At 46.3% G+C, this 16,382-nt stretch overlaps 1 protein-coding gene across 2 annotated transcripts in view; it reads right to left on the reverse strand.

Annotated features, from left to right (window-relative positions):
• The window catches only part of LOC131104602 (teashirt homolog 2), a 57,523-nt gene extending 48,160 nt beyond the window's left edge, over nucleotides 1-9,363 (reverse strand). For both annotated transcript variants that reach the window (XR_009119805.1, XM_058051952.1), the window contains exons 1-3: nucleotides 9,172-9,363; nucleotides 8,866-8,933; nucleotides 3,707-3,916 (exon numbers count right to left, since the gene is read on the reverse strand). The gene's annotated coding sequence lies outside the window, so the exon portion shown is untranslated. The remainder of the gene's footprint in view (nucleotides 1-3,706; nucleotides 3,917-8,865; nucleotides 8,934-9,171) is intronic.
• Nucleotides 9,364-16,382: the final 7,019 nt, after the last annotated feature.

Raw genomic sequence — 16,382 nt, forward strand, 5'->3', positions numbered from 1 at the left:
GTCACCTCGCGATCGCTGGGCCGTGTGATACGCCTGACACATCAGATGTTGGGGAAGGGGGCGGGGGCCGGGCGGGCGGTGGGCTAGCGGCAGCCAAGTGGCGCCGTGCCACACTACCTTCCTGTCACGGCAGACGGATGACAACGACCACCGGCGCACTGGGACGGCCTAAAAATCTGCCGCAATTAAAAACAAAAAAACAGATGAGTTGCAATCTGCGTCGGCGGGGGGGAAGGGGGGGGGGCGGTGGGGACGGCGGCGTGGGAGGTTTTTGCGTCGGCTTGCGACTGAAGGTGAAATCGTAAAGTCTGCGAGAGGTCGTGAGGCGATGGAAACGAAGGCTTCACTTGGTTGAAATGCTACCATGCTACCTAAGTACTACCTAAGTACTCGCTACGTACTGGAGTACCAGTACTACCTGATATTAATATCAGAGCTGCTGCCGCAGGAGAAATGTTCAAGTCCTGACTTATGACTTGTTTCTACACTTTAGCATTTTGTTGAAAATATTCCCTGCCTGACTGCTGCTCCTTCTCTCTCGCTCCCTCTATATTCCCCGCCCCCGTTGGGGGGGGGGGGGGGGGGGGGGGGCAGGAGAGGCTGTTGGGAAGTTGCCCTGACTCAACTGGACAACATCTGATGGTGATCATCCCAAGACCCGCGGCTGCCCACCTCTCCTGATGGTACTCTACGTACATCTTGGACCTGGACTACTATACTGTTTATATCTGCTGGTCACATGTTACCCTCAACACACCCTTTGCAGCCTGGTCATGGGGGGGTGGGGGGGGGGGGTCCCTTCTCAAGCTTTCTTTTTCCCTAATGGGTTTGAGTTTTTCCTAGCCCTTTTGTGATTAAGGGCTATATGAATAAACTTGACTTGACTTGACCACACTTGACTTGGCATTGGGGCGGCCAGGCCAGGCCAGGCCAGGCCAGGCCAGGCCAGGCCAGGCAGGGCAGGGCCCCACCTGATCCAGGAGGTGGTGCCGTTTGCCCTCCTGATACAATGTACAGTAGTTATGAATTTTATCAGGATACAGAGTGGGAGCCAAAACACGGGAGAAATGTCTGCTAGCTAAAATGCATGAAAGTTGTCCGGAATGTTTTCCAAATGGAATGATGAAATGAGTAGAAGAGGACATTTGCCAATATTTGTCATACATGACGTGGTTGCGTGTCTTTGGAGCGGCAGGTTGAAATGTGCCACGGAACACTCCCTGTACGCGTAATACTGCTGTCATGTGACCCTTTGACCCTGGAACAGATGATTCCCCTTCCATTCCTACGCCGGCCGCGTCGGAGGAGCGCCCGTATCCGTCCCACCATCGTTTATCAGGGTGCACTATTTTTAACGGGCGCAAATGGCAGCCTCCCTTTGTCAAATCTAACGAGGGAATAGCTCTCTGCCCCCCCGCCGCCATAACTCATCCCACTGACCTTTTGAGGGGGGAATTAGGGCACGTTCAGGTGCTGGGGTGTGGGGGGGTGCGGGGGGGCGCTGGTTCCATTAGCATTTTTAAAAAGCGCTACGTGTGTAAAGAAAAAGCCTGAGTCTTTCATTAATAGAGCTATGAACTTTAGCGTGTTGGCTAAGTGATGAAATATGATTCCACCAAGTATTAGCATGGGGGGGGGGCTTTGTCTACCGGGAGCAAACATGGAAACCGAATTTGTTTCCACTTTTCACCTCACCTGCAATATTTGAAAAGATGACGTTTTACTACTTTTTACTACGTTTTACTACTTAATACTAATACTTCCTAATACACACACCAGGCCAGGAAATGAATGGCAGATTACCATTACCATCTTACCCTTATATATATTACCATATTACCATATCACCATAACCATATTACCATTACTATATCACCATATTACCCTTATATGTTACCATATTACCACACCACAATATTACCATTACCAATTACCATATTGCCACATTATCATGTTAGCATATTATCATATTACCATAACCATATTACCATTATCATATTACCATATTACCACATCATATTACCATATTACTCATATATATTACCATATTACCATTATCATATTACCATATTACTCATATATATTACCATATTACCACATCATATTACCATATTACTCATATATATTACCACATCATATTACCATAACCATATTAGCCTTATATATTACCATAATGCCACACCAAATTGTCCATAGGTATGAATGTGAGTGTGAATGGTTGTTTGTCTATATGTGCCCTGTGATTGGCTGGCCACCAGTCCAGGGTGGACCCCGCCTCTCGCCCCAAGACAGCTGGGATAGGCTCCAGCACCCCCACCCTGGTGAGGATAAGCAGTATAGAAAATGGATGGATGATGGATGGATGACATTTTTAATGGAAAGGTTTTTTCCTGATTGTCAATTAACAGCAACACCTTTGTAATTTATAGTATTTGTAATACATGTGTATTTTTTGATCAGGTACCTGCATATTGCATAATATTTGCATATTTTTGAATCACATAATTGTTATGATTGTAGTGGAACCTTTCTGTCCTGATGCACTAAGAACGTAGTAGTCTATTTCTGAAGTACGTAGGTCTATTTGTGTATTAACAGTGCAGGATGAAGACCAGCAGCCCCAGCGTTGCGGTCCAGTATTTGGTGAGACTAGGATCTCCACGAGGCCGTGGAAGCCAAGGAGTGGAAAAGGCAGGTAATAACTCTTTATCATTCCACTCCAATTCAACAGCGACCTCCTTCAGGGAAATTAGGCATCCTCCGCCCCGCGTGTGGCGAGGAGCATATGAAAGAAATCATAGCGGGACATCCAGGCCTCACGCTCGCCTCTCTATTTTGGAGTCTTCTAAATAATTCATCCATAAAACAAAACACAACAAATACCTGGAGACGTAAAAAGAAAGCGAGGGCGACTTTCCTGCAGCCCAAATTGAAGCAATATTCTGATATTAAGGCGGAGGAGCACAGACGCCGCCGCAAATTACAAAAATACCAGCGGGAGCCACGCCGCTATCGCAGACAGAGGCCACAAATACTAGCCAAAGCTTTGCTTTCATTTTGGCGGTCCGGGCTGGCTGGCGCCGGATGACGCTGGACGACGCTGGACGACGCCCGTCACGCACTCACGTGAGCACGCGTACCGAGGGAACCACTATTTGACTGACCGTTTCCTTTGAAATGGACTAATGCGTCTTCAAGTGGATCACATCACATGTTTGAGGAGAATTAGCACCAAAGGTCCCCGCTTGACGAGGAAAAAGTGCTCATGTTATGATGATGGAATGGGAAGTATTACATAAAAGTATGCCAATATTGTTGGAAGCGGATATTTGAGGAAAGGCATACAAAGTATGACTTGTAGAGTCAGCTTAGTCCGTCCATGGCTGTTAGCGAGCACGCTACTTTACACACGACATGCTTCAATAGCCAAAGACCCAGCCGGACCCAGCCGGACCCAGCCAGACCCAGCCAGACCCAGCCGGACCCAGCCGGACCCAGCCAGACCCAGCCAGACCCAGCCGGACCCAGCCGGACCCAGCCGGACCCAGCGCCCCCTACTGGTGGCCTCCGCCATGGCTCTCGTTTGTCTAAATGGGTTCCTCGCCGACATGAAATCAAATCCAGCATCTTCCAAGTGGTGTGGCTTTACGGTGCCTGCTGGTCTTGGGTAACCCGCCCCTTCATCCCGTCGGCGTCCATGACTTACCCGTCCTGGAGTGGAGCCGCCGTTCATGTCACCTTGACGGATCCGCTTACACGTCCCCTCTTTACTGGAAAAGGCGGCAGATGGCCGAAAGGCGATCTTTTGGGTGGCCTGGAGGCGCCGCGCGACGACCCTCACGGCTCAGGCGGGGCGGGGCCCAGACGGCGGCGCCGGGGAGCCGAGACGCGTCCCGGTCCAAGCTGCTTCTTCTTTCTTTACGTACGCACCAACCAAAGGAGAAGACATTTTAGTGAGGATCCGGATAAAGGTGTGCATAGCTGATTGGATACACATTTCAGGCATAGCTTGAAAGTAAGGGATTTGATATTATGCATTATTAGATTATGTATTATTATATTATTATATATATGGTCATTTTACCAATTGGAGAATGACATTGCACCAGCTCCATTTTCAGTACAAAATATGGAAATGATGTTGAAGAATAAATCCTAAATAAAGAAGGATATACATGTGGAGGACCATTGGTTGCCATGGTTACAAACTGGACCTTTCCTAGAGCCATCATAGGAAAGACACACTTTTTAGTCTCTTAGTCCGTGCCCTGATGTCCTGATACCTGTATCGCCTCCCAGAAACTAGTGGGGGGGGGGGGGGGGGGGGGGTGATGGGATGGGGGCTATGAACGTCAGAAGGCAGAATATTACCTCATAAAAGTCCTCATTTTATCATCAAATGTTGGAATATTACAACCAAAAGCCCTCATTTCACATATGTACTGGGATATGTACTAGTACACATATTGTAGGATATGTACTAGTACACATATTGTAGGATTTGGGATACGTACTAGTACACATATTGTAGGATTTGGGATACGTACTAGTACACATATTGTAGGATTTGGGATACGTACTAGTACACATATTGTAGGATTTGGGATACGTACTAGTACACATATTGTAGGATTTGGGATACGTACTAGTACACATATTGTAGGATTTGGGATACGTACTAGTACACATATTGTAGGATTTGGGATACGTACTAGTACACATATTGTAGGATTTGGGACACGTACTAGTACACATATTGTAGGATTTGGGCTACGTACTAGTACACATATTGTAGGATTTGGGACACGTACTAGTACACATATTGTAGGATTTGGGCTACGTACTAGTACACATATTGTAGGATTTGGGCTACGTACTAGTACACATATTGTAGGATTTGGGCTACGTACTAGTACACATATTGTAGGATTTGGGCTACGTACTAGTACACATATTGTAGGATTTGGGATACGTACTAGTACACATATTGTAGGATTTGGGATACGTACTAGTATATTGTAGGATTTGGGATACGTACTAGTATATTGTAGGATTTGGGATACGTACTAGTATATTGTAGGATTTGGGATACGTACTAGTATATTGTAGGATTTGGGATACGTACTAGTATATTGTAGGATTTGGGATACGTACTAGTATATTGTAGGATTTGGGATACGTACTAGTATATTGTAGGATTTGGGATACGTACTAGTATATTGTAGGATTTGGGATACGTACTAGTATATTGTAGGATTTGGGATACGTACTAGTATATTGTAGGATTTGGGATACGTACTAGTATATTGTAGGATTTGGGATACGTACTAGTATATTGTCAGTACATCCCTAACAGTGAATAGAGCCGTGTGAGTGTACTCTGCCAACTGGCCAAGCGGTGGGTACGGAAGCCCAAACATAGGCCAGCCAGACCGCCCCCCCCCCCCCACGTGAGACGGTATGGTATCAAAGATGGCGGGGGGAGCAACACCAATGGTAATAAATGAAAGCTGGGACTCTTTTTCCGGAAGGTCTTAATGTGTTTTCCTGTGGCCGGCCTCCACATGGCGGTCCTGGGGGAGGACCAGCAACTACTGGGGGGGGGGGGGGGTAATAGCGTCGATGCGGGCTGCCTTGTTGTTTTGCCCTTCGCCGTACGTATCGGTGCTTGGTCCCCGGAGGAGCGGGGGGAGCGGGGCTTGGTGGAAGGCGGTGTGAGGGACTTGATATGAAAACAACACTAATGAGAAGCATTTCCACGGCTCTGTTTATTTCCACATCGAGGGGGGGGGGGGCACGGCTCACTGCTCGCACGTTTGCATTCATTACGCCGGGCCCCCGGATGGCCCGCTGATATATTACACACAAACAGCGCCTATAATTGCCTTTTTTACCCCCACCCTGCATTATTAGCGATGCATGCTGCTTTAAGAGCACCACTCCAGCAAAACCACCATGCTGGAATCGAACGCCATCATAGGGCCCAAAGTGGACCAAACACTCCACTTCATCCTATGACAAATGAGGAATTTCATACATTTTTTTTCTAACAGATTTCCAACTTTACTCTCGTAATAATACAACTTCTTTCCCAAAATAGTTTTTTCCTCGTAAATGTATTCATTTCCACTTTTTAATAAATGTCTGCACCCACTTCACCAGAACAAACTCCTGGTATGTGTTTGATCATACCTGGCAATAAAAACATTTTGGATTCTGATTCATGTAAAATGGACCACTTTTATTCTGGTAGACTTCCAAGTTTGGACTTTTTGGGGGGAATTTCTAACATTTTTCTGGTCAATTTATCTTCTGGTAAATTCCCGACTTAAACCTTCAACCTTTTTTCCCAATCCAGCTTTCCTCAAGTCAATGATATGGTTAGAATGTGACCCGGGCCAATAAACCATTCCTCATCATATTCCTACGTTTTAATGTCATATTCCTACCTGGTGAAATCAATGAGGTGTTTTTCCTGGTCATATGAACCTCCATCTTTTCTCATTAGATGACGTAACTTTGATCTCTTGGAACAATTTGTCTTTCTGCTAAAATCACAGCTCATTTTTACACCTTTGCTGGTTTTCTGGGATTTTTATGGTTTTCTTCCATCAATGAGAGGAAATGAAAGGGGGCCTACGACGCTCATTTTAGGGCCCTTTGGATTGAGTTGGGGACTCCTGCAGAGCAGCTACACACAATAACCCACAGAAAGCTTTCTAGACCGTTCACCATCTGCACCTTTTCCAGCTGGACCCCCCCCCCCCCCCCCCCCAAAGGGCTTCCTGGTGACGAAGGAACCCCGCTCGTTCCACAGCGGCTGTAGGAGTTGCTAAGAAAGGAATAACGTCCTGGAGAGCCGTGGATCAACTGGGACTGGAAACGCGGCAGCACTGGTGGAGCTCAGGGGAAGCCGTGCGTGGGCATGCCCTGCATGGTTGAACGGGAGAACACGCATTCCGACTCCCTGTGAAGGTCACACAGGTGGGTCCCTTGGGAATGACTTCCTGTTATTCGTTATTCTCCAAAAATGCCACCATTTCCTGTCCTCATGGTTTGACTCCATTCTTGTCAAATGAATAATTTCGTCTTCCAGTCACAAATGGAGCATTTAGAATGCGGCGTGGTCAGAGCCACACTTTGGACACCCCAGCCACACAGCATCCCACACCCTGGCCGTCCTGTCCCCATACCGAGGTTAGGTTCCTCCATGTGGAACCTAACATCAGCACCTCACAGCGTTATAGCATCCTTTCTTCTAACAGTTCTGCCTTTTTTTTTGGGGGGGGGGGGGGGGGCTGAGTGCTATTGTGGTTGTTGTTCCTTCCTTTTGAGTGAAAGCTAACCAGTGGAGCTTTTTAAAGGAAGAGCACTCTGCGGGGCCCCCAAACATCCCCGCACGGCGCGTCTCCCGTCGATAAATGACAAGCGGCGGCGGGCGGCTATCATTTCCTCCGCGCCAAATGAACCCTCGCCCGCGTCCATCCATCCGCCGGCAGACACGGCGTTGGAGAAAGCGTCTCCAAAGTGACATTACTCTCCAGATTGAAACCACTATTTCATTGAGCGGAAAATTGCTATTGAATTTGGAGCTGAATAATTGGGGGCTGTGTTGGCGGGGGGCGGGGGGCAGAGGGTGAAAGGAAAGGGGGGGGGAAGAAAAGGCGGAGTTATGTCAGACTGTCACGCTCCAGCCAATGGCGTCGGGAGGCTGAGCGCCATTGTTGGACGGGACATTGTGTGCACGCAGCCGGCAAACCAACGGGAATACAATTTGGCGAAGGACGGCGTTCCCTTTGATTGGATGGAATGAAAGTAAATACGCTGGAAGAATAGGAACACGCCACTTAGTCGTCTTCCAGCCACTCGCTGCTTTTCCAATCAATGGAAAAACATACACATTTTATATAAGCCACGGGTGTCCCATCGCTTTCCAGCAAGGGCCACATAGGGGAAAGGTTATATTATATAATCATAATAATAATCATAATAGTAGTAAAATGTCTTCATCTCATGATGCCCACTGTATTGGCTAACAGTGTAAAGGTAACTGTAGGGTTTTCTTTCATGCCTACAGGGCTCCAATAGGAGTGTAAAGGTGACTATAGGGGTGTTATTTCATGTCAAGAGGACTCTAGTAATGTTAAAAACGCATTTAGAAGGTTGTAAACAGGTTTTCTATGCCTGAGATGTCTTATTTCCCTTTTTATTTCTATTAGATTAGCTAACAGGGGTGGAAAGGTGACTATAGGGGTGTTATTTCATGTCTAGAGGGCTCTAATCATGTTGAAAAGCATATTTAGAAAGTTGTAAAGAGGTTTTCTATGCCTGAGATGTCTTGTTTTCTGTTACTATGTCTACTATATGGGGTAATGGTCATGCCAAGGTGACTATAGGGGTGTTATTTCATGTCTAGAGGGCTCTAATCATGTTAAAAACACACATGGAAGGTTGTAAACAGGTTTTCTATGCCTTAAATGTCTTGTTTTCTGTTACTATGTCTACTATATTGGGTAATGGTCATGTCAAGGTGACTATAGGGGTGTTATTTCATGTCTAGAGGGCTTTAATGTTTTTAAAAAAACACCCATAGAAGGACATAAAGATTTTCTGCTATTATGTCTACTATATTATGTAATTGGAGTGTAAAGGTGACCACAGGGGTGTTATGTCATGTCTAGAGGGCTCTAATCATGATTAACAAAGTATTCCGAAGGTGGTAAACAAGTTTTCTATGCCTCAAATGTCTTACATTCACTTATTATGTGTACGGTATGTCACACTTGGTTTATCTCTGTTATCTCTCTCAGACTTTACTTCAGGTTTTCATACTCCTATTTCACGGTAACTTGGTACTTTCCTTACCTGCACTTGGGTCCTTGTCTGCGCATCCTGCCGCTGTCGCCACAAGCACCACACGGCCAGACGTCACACTACATTGGGTAACAGGGGTGGAAAGGTGACAGTAGGGGTGTTATTTCATGTCTACAGGTCTCTACAAGGTCGTGAAAAGGCTTTTCCACTAACTCCCAAAATATAATAACTCCAATAATAAAACTTAAAAACGCCTCTTCAATACACGTTAATATAATAGCACATTCACCATGAGACATTTGCAATACCAGCCCATTTCCCAAGCACTGAAAACTGCTAACTCCATCTCATTCTGACCTGAACATGGCGGACGTCAGGCTGACATTAGCCGTTCATGCTAGCTGACCACGGCATTAAAGTGGATCTTCGACGTGACTGAAGTGGAATTCAGCGCCTTGAACTAACAAGCAATATCAAATATATTATTAAAAGGCACGCTATTCACGCACAAAACCACCTGGAAGTTCAAATATGTACTCAATTGTCGGCGTCGGCACGTCATATTCGCTCTGCTGCTACCGTAAAATAAGCCTCTCAAGAGGCTACTGTCGGCGCTGCTGCCGCCTTGTGGCGAAGGCGAGTATTGCAACCCCGCGTCGGCACATTGGCTCCTTGCTCAGGATGAAGAAACACCGATTCAATATGATTCAATATGAATATTTCTATAATATTCGTTGAAATATTAGCAAATTAAGAGAAAAAAAACTTGTAACCTTTCAATTTGGGAACTATTGTTCCCACTATTATCATAGGGGGCATGATTTAAAATAATATAGTCAGCAGCTATATTTTGGTATCATTTTTTTCTCGCTCATAAACATCAGCAAATCCAAAATGTGAGCGAGTAAGACCTCTCACTCTGACATATTTTTGTTTATTTGTGTCAGCTCCAAATAAGATGAGTTTCTTGATTTATTATTATTATTTATTGATACAGGTTTTAAATTGTAAATGTTTGTGAGTAAAAAGCCTATTTAGGAACATTGAAAGGATTATTATGATGAAAGAATTGCCTCCATGCACTTTTCCTTCATGAAATGTACAAATGAAAATAGCTAAAACAGGCCAATAGTCATAAAACCAACCTAATGTCATTTCATTTCTCTTTTAAAATACATTAAAATACATAGACATTCATCATTATACTACAGGAAATATCATTCATGAGGAATCCCACTTTTGGAATGTTTAATGTGAGTTGCCATTTGTCCGACTTTTAAAGGAAACTTCTTTAAGGCGTCATTAACGCATCAACCGTGACAGCACAACTTATTTTCTCTCCTGTCTACTACATTGAGTACTAGGAGTGTAAAGGTGACTGTAGGGGTGCTATGCCATGTCTAGAGGGCTCTAATGATGTTAAACAGTGTATTGAGAAGGTGGTAAACAGGTTTCTTTTGTCTTATTTTCTACCACATTGGGTACTAGGAGTGTAAAGGTGACTGTAGGGGTGCTATGCCATGTCTAGAGGGCTCTAATGATGTTAAAGGGTGTATTGAGAAGGTGCTAAACAGGTTTCCTTTGTCTTGTTTTCTACCACATCGGGTACTAGGGGTGTAAAGGTGACTGTAGGGGTGCTATGCCATGTCTAGAGGGCTCTAATGATGTTAAAGGGTGTATTGAGAAGGTGCTAAACAGGTTTCCTTTGTCTTGTTTTCTACCACATCGGGTACTAGGGGTGTAAAGGTGACAAGAGAGGCGACCAGACGGTGACATAATCTACCCCGCCACAGATAGATTGCAGTCCTGCAGGGAAGCACTGTCGATGCCACTATTAGACTTTGCTTTCAGCGTAGGACTTGAACGTATTCCTTCCCTACTTTTGACTTAAGCTCCTTGAGTGGGCAGGAAAAGCCTTCTATAAATAAAGTGCATTATTTACTCGGACAGCATCAAAAAAGAAGACGATGCTAAAAGATGGATGCCGTCGATTGAGCCAGATGAATATTTTACTGTTTTTTTCCATTAGAGCGTTCGGACAGGATGAAGACCGAACCAAGTCAGAAAAGTGTTTTTTTTATCCCGGAGTTGTGGTGAAATGTCTGCCATTGAGCCCCCCCCCCCCCCAGCCCCCTTGGAGTGTTATCTGGCTGAAAGCAGTGCCGTCCCTCCATTGTACGGCCGCCGCTTCCCAGCAGCCCTTGGGGTGACCTTTCTTTAATTAACTGCATCTTGATGAGCGGATCTACATCGCCTGTGAAGGTTAATTAATGAAGTATCGCCGCCGAGTCCTAAAACCGTCACCCGGCGCTTGACAGCCGGCCCGCCGCTCTCACATTTGAACCCCCCAACCGCCGCCCCCGCCGCCCCCCCCGCCCTCCTTCCTCCATCTCATTAGCGACGCCAGGTTGACGCGGCGGCGGATGGAAATTGTAAATTGCGCTCGAGACGACGGACGCTTTGATGCGACATGTTTCCCGCCATCCGCTCTGAATTATTGATGAGCGAGAAAGACATTTTTAAGCCATCAATAATTCAAAAGTCAGGTAAAATAATATTTCAATTAAGAGCAAACAAATCCGCGACGGACGATGATGGACGACGTCCCAGCCGAGCCGCGAGACGATCCGGACTCCGCGGCTAACGTCAGCTGACGTCTTCCAGCACCGTCGGGGCCCGACGTTCCCGAATGATCAGGCTCCGATTGGGATGATACCGAGTTTGGCCTTTATGTGGCATTAGGAGGGATGGCGCCTTTTACATCCACCCACCCATCCATCATCCATCCATCCACCCATCCACCTACCCACCCATCCATCCACCCGCTCATCCAACCATCCATCCATCATCCATCCATCCACCCACCCATCCATCATCCATCCATCCACCCATCCATCATCCATCCATCCACCCACCCATCATCCATCCATACATCCACCCATCCACCTACCCACCCATCCATCCACCCACTCATCCAACCATCCAGCCACCAAACCAACCATCCATCCATCCATCCAACCATCCAACCATCCAACCATCCAACCATCCACCCATCCACCCATCCAACCATCCATCCATCCACCAACCCATCCATCCACCCATCCAACCATCCACCCATCCATCCATCCATCCATCCATACACCCATCCAACCATCCACCCATCCATCCATCCACCCATCCAACCATCCACCCATCCATCCACTCATCCATCCATCCACCAACCCATCCATCCATCCATCCACCCATCCATCCATCCACCCATCCAACCATCCACCCATCCATCCACTCATCCATCCACCAACCCATCCATCCATCCATCCATCCACCCATCCACCCATCCACCCATCCACCCATCCACCCATCCACCCATCCACCCATCCACCCATCCACCCATCCAACCATCCATCCATCCACTCATCCATCCACCAACCCATCCATCCATCCATCCATCCACCCATCCAACCATCCACCCACTCACCCATCCAACCATCCATCCATCCACCCACCCTTCCATCCATCCATCCATCCATCCATCCATCCACCCATCCATCCACCCATCCACCCATCCACCCATCCACCCATCCATCCATCCATCCACCCATCCATCCATCCATCCATCCATCCACCCATCCACCCATCCAACCATCCATCCATCCACCCATCCATCCACCCACCCACCTACCCATCCATCCATCCATCCACCCACCCATCCATCCATCCATCCATCCACCCATCCACCCATCCAACCATCCATCCATCCATCCACCCATCCATCCATCCATCCATCCATCCACCCATCCATCCATCCATCCATCCACCCACCCACCTACCCATCCATCCATCCACCCACCCATCCATCCATCCATCCATCCACCCATCCACCCATCCAACCATCCATCCATCCATCCACCCATCCATCCATCCATCCACCCATCCATCCATCCACCCACCCATCCATCCATCCATCCACCCATCCATCCACCATTTTATTTATTTTATTGAACCATATTTATGATTATAATTCTATTGACATCCTTTTGTGTTTCTCCAAAAGTGTTATGCTTTATGAAATAGTATGAGACCTTTTCTAGATTTGATTTATTTGAAGTATTTGTATTATAATTTTGTTCATGTATTTATCATTTTTATATATCCTATTGCAGTCATATTTGCTTCATGTTCATTTACAATTTATTGATGAATGTAGCGAATGTAATCAATGTTTTATGCTGTGAAATCTTTGGATTTCTTCATTTTATTATGATTTCATTTTTGTTCTTATTAGATTTGACATGATTCCAGATTCTCAGATCAAGTCACGGATCCACGGATATCCATGGCGTACAATGCGGTCACATGAAGGAACGTCACTATGGCTAGCCATGTGATGCTAAGGTGCTACCATTGCATTTGAACGCCATGCTAGGTTAGCACAGATGCAAAACAAAGATCAATAAAAGTCATTTTATTTTAGTCCTTCCTTTTTGTACGGAGCCATCGTAATCGGGAGCCAGCTAGCGTGTAAGCTAACGTTTACGCTAACAAAGAGGGCCACACTGTCAGTGCTGCGCTGGCATAAAACAACGGCGTCATATTTCCATCACTTTCAGACGCGTGGTAGCGCTCCGTCCCTAATTGGCACCCCCGCCCCCGCCCCCGCCCCCCAGCCTCTCATCACAAGTCGCGCGTCGACTGTCAGGTGAGCGCTTGAAGCGTGATTTCCTTTTCCTCCTGCGGGTGACACGGCTGCGAAGACGCTGGCAGCGCCAAACGGCTTTTTTCCAACACTTGGAAACTAAATCGCTGCTGCAGCATTTTGCCGCTTTCTGTGGGAACGCCGTCACAGCACAGCGCTCCTGTCACATACACAATCTTTGACTTGCTGCCCTGCAGGATCTTTGACCAACATTTTAAAACACCACACGACTCCTGTTAAATAGAGGATCCCTGACCAGTGTTGTTTCCAGTATAGGAAAGCATCCCTGCCACATAGTTGATCTTTGATCTTGATCCTTAAAAAAACAGCAAAGCACTCCTCTCGTGTAAAGGATCTTCCATTCTTTGATTAGATCATCGTTCTTTTCATTCCTGCAATGTAGATGATCTTTGACCTGGTTTTTCCTTTAAAAACACAGCAGAGCACTCTTTGCATATAAAGGATCTTTGACTAGCATTTTTTTTTGTGGTCGGTGATTTTAAAACAGCTGAGCACTCCTGTAATATAGACGATCTCTGACCTGTCTTTTGCAGGGCACGATATCCTTAAAAAACACATGCAACACTCTACCATAGAGGATCTTTGACTAGCATGTGTGTCTGTAGTAGGTGATATAAAAACAGCTGAGTATTCCTGTTATAGAGGATCTTTGAGCAGCAATTATGCAGTTGGCCCTTAAAACAAGAGCGGAGCGCTCCCATCATGTGAAGGATCTTTGACCATGAGTTTTTTTTATGGTAAGTGATAGAAAAACAGCAGAACACTCGTGTCACATAGAAGATCTTTGACTCGTAACTTTTGCAGTAGGTCCATAAAAAAACATCAGAGTATCCCATCACATATACTAGGATCTTTGACTTGCAGTAGGTGATTTCGACACAGCAGAGGATCCTTGTTATGTAGAGGATCTTTGGCCAGCATTTTTGCAATTGGTCCTTAAAAAAACAGAAGAGCACTCCTGTCATATAGAGGATCTTTGACGAGCGGGGTGCTTCTGTCATATAGAGGATCTTTGGCCAGCATATTTGCAGTTGCTCCTTAAAAAACGGAATAGTGCACCTGTTATATAGAGGAAAAAAGAGCAGAGTGCTCCATCATATAGATGATCTTTGACTACAGTTTTCAAAAACAAGCGAGCACCCAAAAAGGGTGGCGGTATGGGGTCGGAGGGGTGAAGGTTGGGCATCATGGCTTCCAACCCCGTGAATAACCCAGTGATAAACGGGACAGGATTTGACTGAAAAGGACGAATGCCCCCCCCCCCCCCAGTGGTGGCGCTAATGAAAGCGGAGAATGGTGGTTAGAAGGTAGAAAAAGTGTCTTCTGATGAGAAATGTCAGCACTTTCCATAAATACGTCTTTGTTCCTTTTCCGTTTTGCTGAGCCGACACTTCCAAAATGTCAGCCACAACAAAGTGGATGTGCACGAGGCCTCCACACGCGCCATAAGATGACGTAGGTCGCCCCCTAGTGGACGCACAGCGAACCGCACATCGGCCCCTGCTGTGAAATCGGCTGGGGGCAGGAGTGGGGGCTCCTTCTTTTGCTGTGCACGAGGAGACAGGCACGCGCTCAGAAGGCCTCAACGTGATGCTATCACAGCAGATCATAGCAGCAATCATCTTCTGGGGGCTCGTGCCCGGGGGGCTGTGAGCAGCATCGCAACCACACGAGCGTCTTCTGATCAGATAAAAGGAATAATCCTAAAAATATGAAATACTTGGGTGTTTTTTAAAAGGGGGGCGTGGTGTGGTTGGTGCTGTTGGGGGGCCCTCGGGTGGAGGCTGGGTGTGAGCTGGTAAAGGTGCGGGGCTAGGGCAGAAGGTGGAAAGGCGCGGCTCATTTGAATCCCAAATAAGGACGAGTATCAGGTCCTTAACAACGAGCCGTAAAATGTCTTTTTAATGCACACTGAAAAAGCGGTAGAAATGAATGAATGAATGAACGAATGAATGAATGAATGAATGAATGAACGAATGCATGAATGCATGAATGAATGAATGAATGAATGAATGAATGAATGAATGAACGAACGAATGCATGAATGCATGAATGAATGAATGAATGAATGAATGAATGAATGCATGAATGAATGAATGAATGAATGAATGAACGAATGCATGAATGAATGAATGAATGAATGAATGAATGAATGAATGAATGAATGAACGAACGAATGCATGAATGCATGAATGAATGAATGAATGAATGAATGAATGAATGCATGAATGAATGCATGAATGAATGAATGAATGAATGAACGAATGCATGAATGAATGAATGAATGAATGAATGAATGAATGAACGAACGAATGCATGAATGCATGAATGAATGAATGAATGAATGAATGAATGAATGAATGAATGAACGAATGAACAAATGAATGAACGAACGAACGGTGGCTGCTTACCGGGCACGCCATCCGTACGCCCTCCCCTCGCATGGATTTGTTCCATCGTGGCCGACTTTTGATTGACACGCTGCGTGTACAGGAGGATGTTGGACGACATCAGTACACTATTATACTGCATATACACGTGTGTGCGCGCGCGCACTTCCTGTTTGCCTTGAAGGATTTTGTGCTGTCTCAGCAGGCCGGGAACCAGGCCAGACGTCCCGCGTAGCAACGAGCCAGTTAAGGAGCTGCCAGGGAAAATGGCGCCGTGTGTCAGTCACGTTCACGGCTTATTCACATAAAGACGCTTTCTCCTTCGCTCGACCCAACAAGCCACTAAATTACACCCGCTGGTTGAAAGATGGCGGGCGGCCGTGCGTGTGTGCGTGCGTGTTTGTGTAAGTGCCTTGTAAGAGCAGCTGGCCATGAAATAGAGCTGCTTGGAAGCAATGGCC

The sequence above is a fragment of the Doryrhamphus excisus genome, chromosome 16 (assembly GCF_030265055.1).
Source record: "Doryrhamphus excisus isolate RoL2022-K1 chromosome 16, RoL_Dexc_1.0, whole genome shotgun sequence".
Lineage (NCBI taxonomy): Eukaryota > Metazoa > Chordata > Actinopteri > Syngnathiformes > Syngnathidae > Doryrhamphus > Doryrhamphus excisus.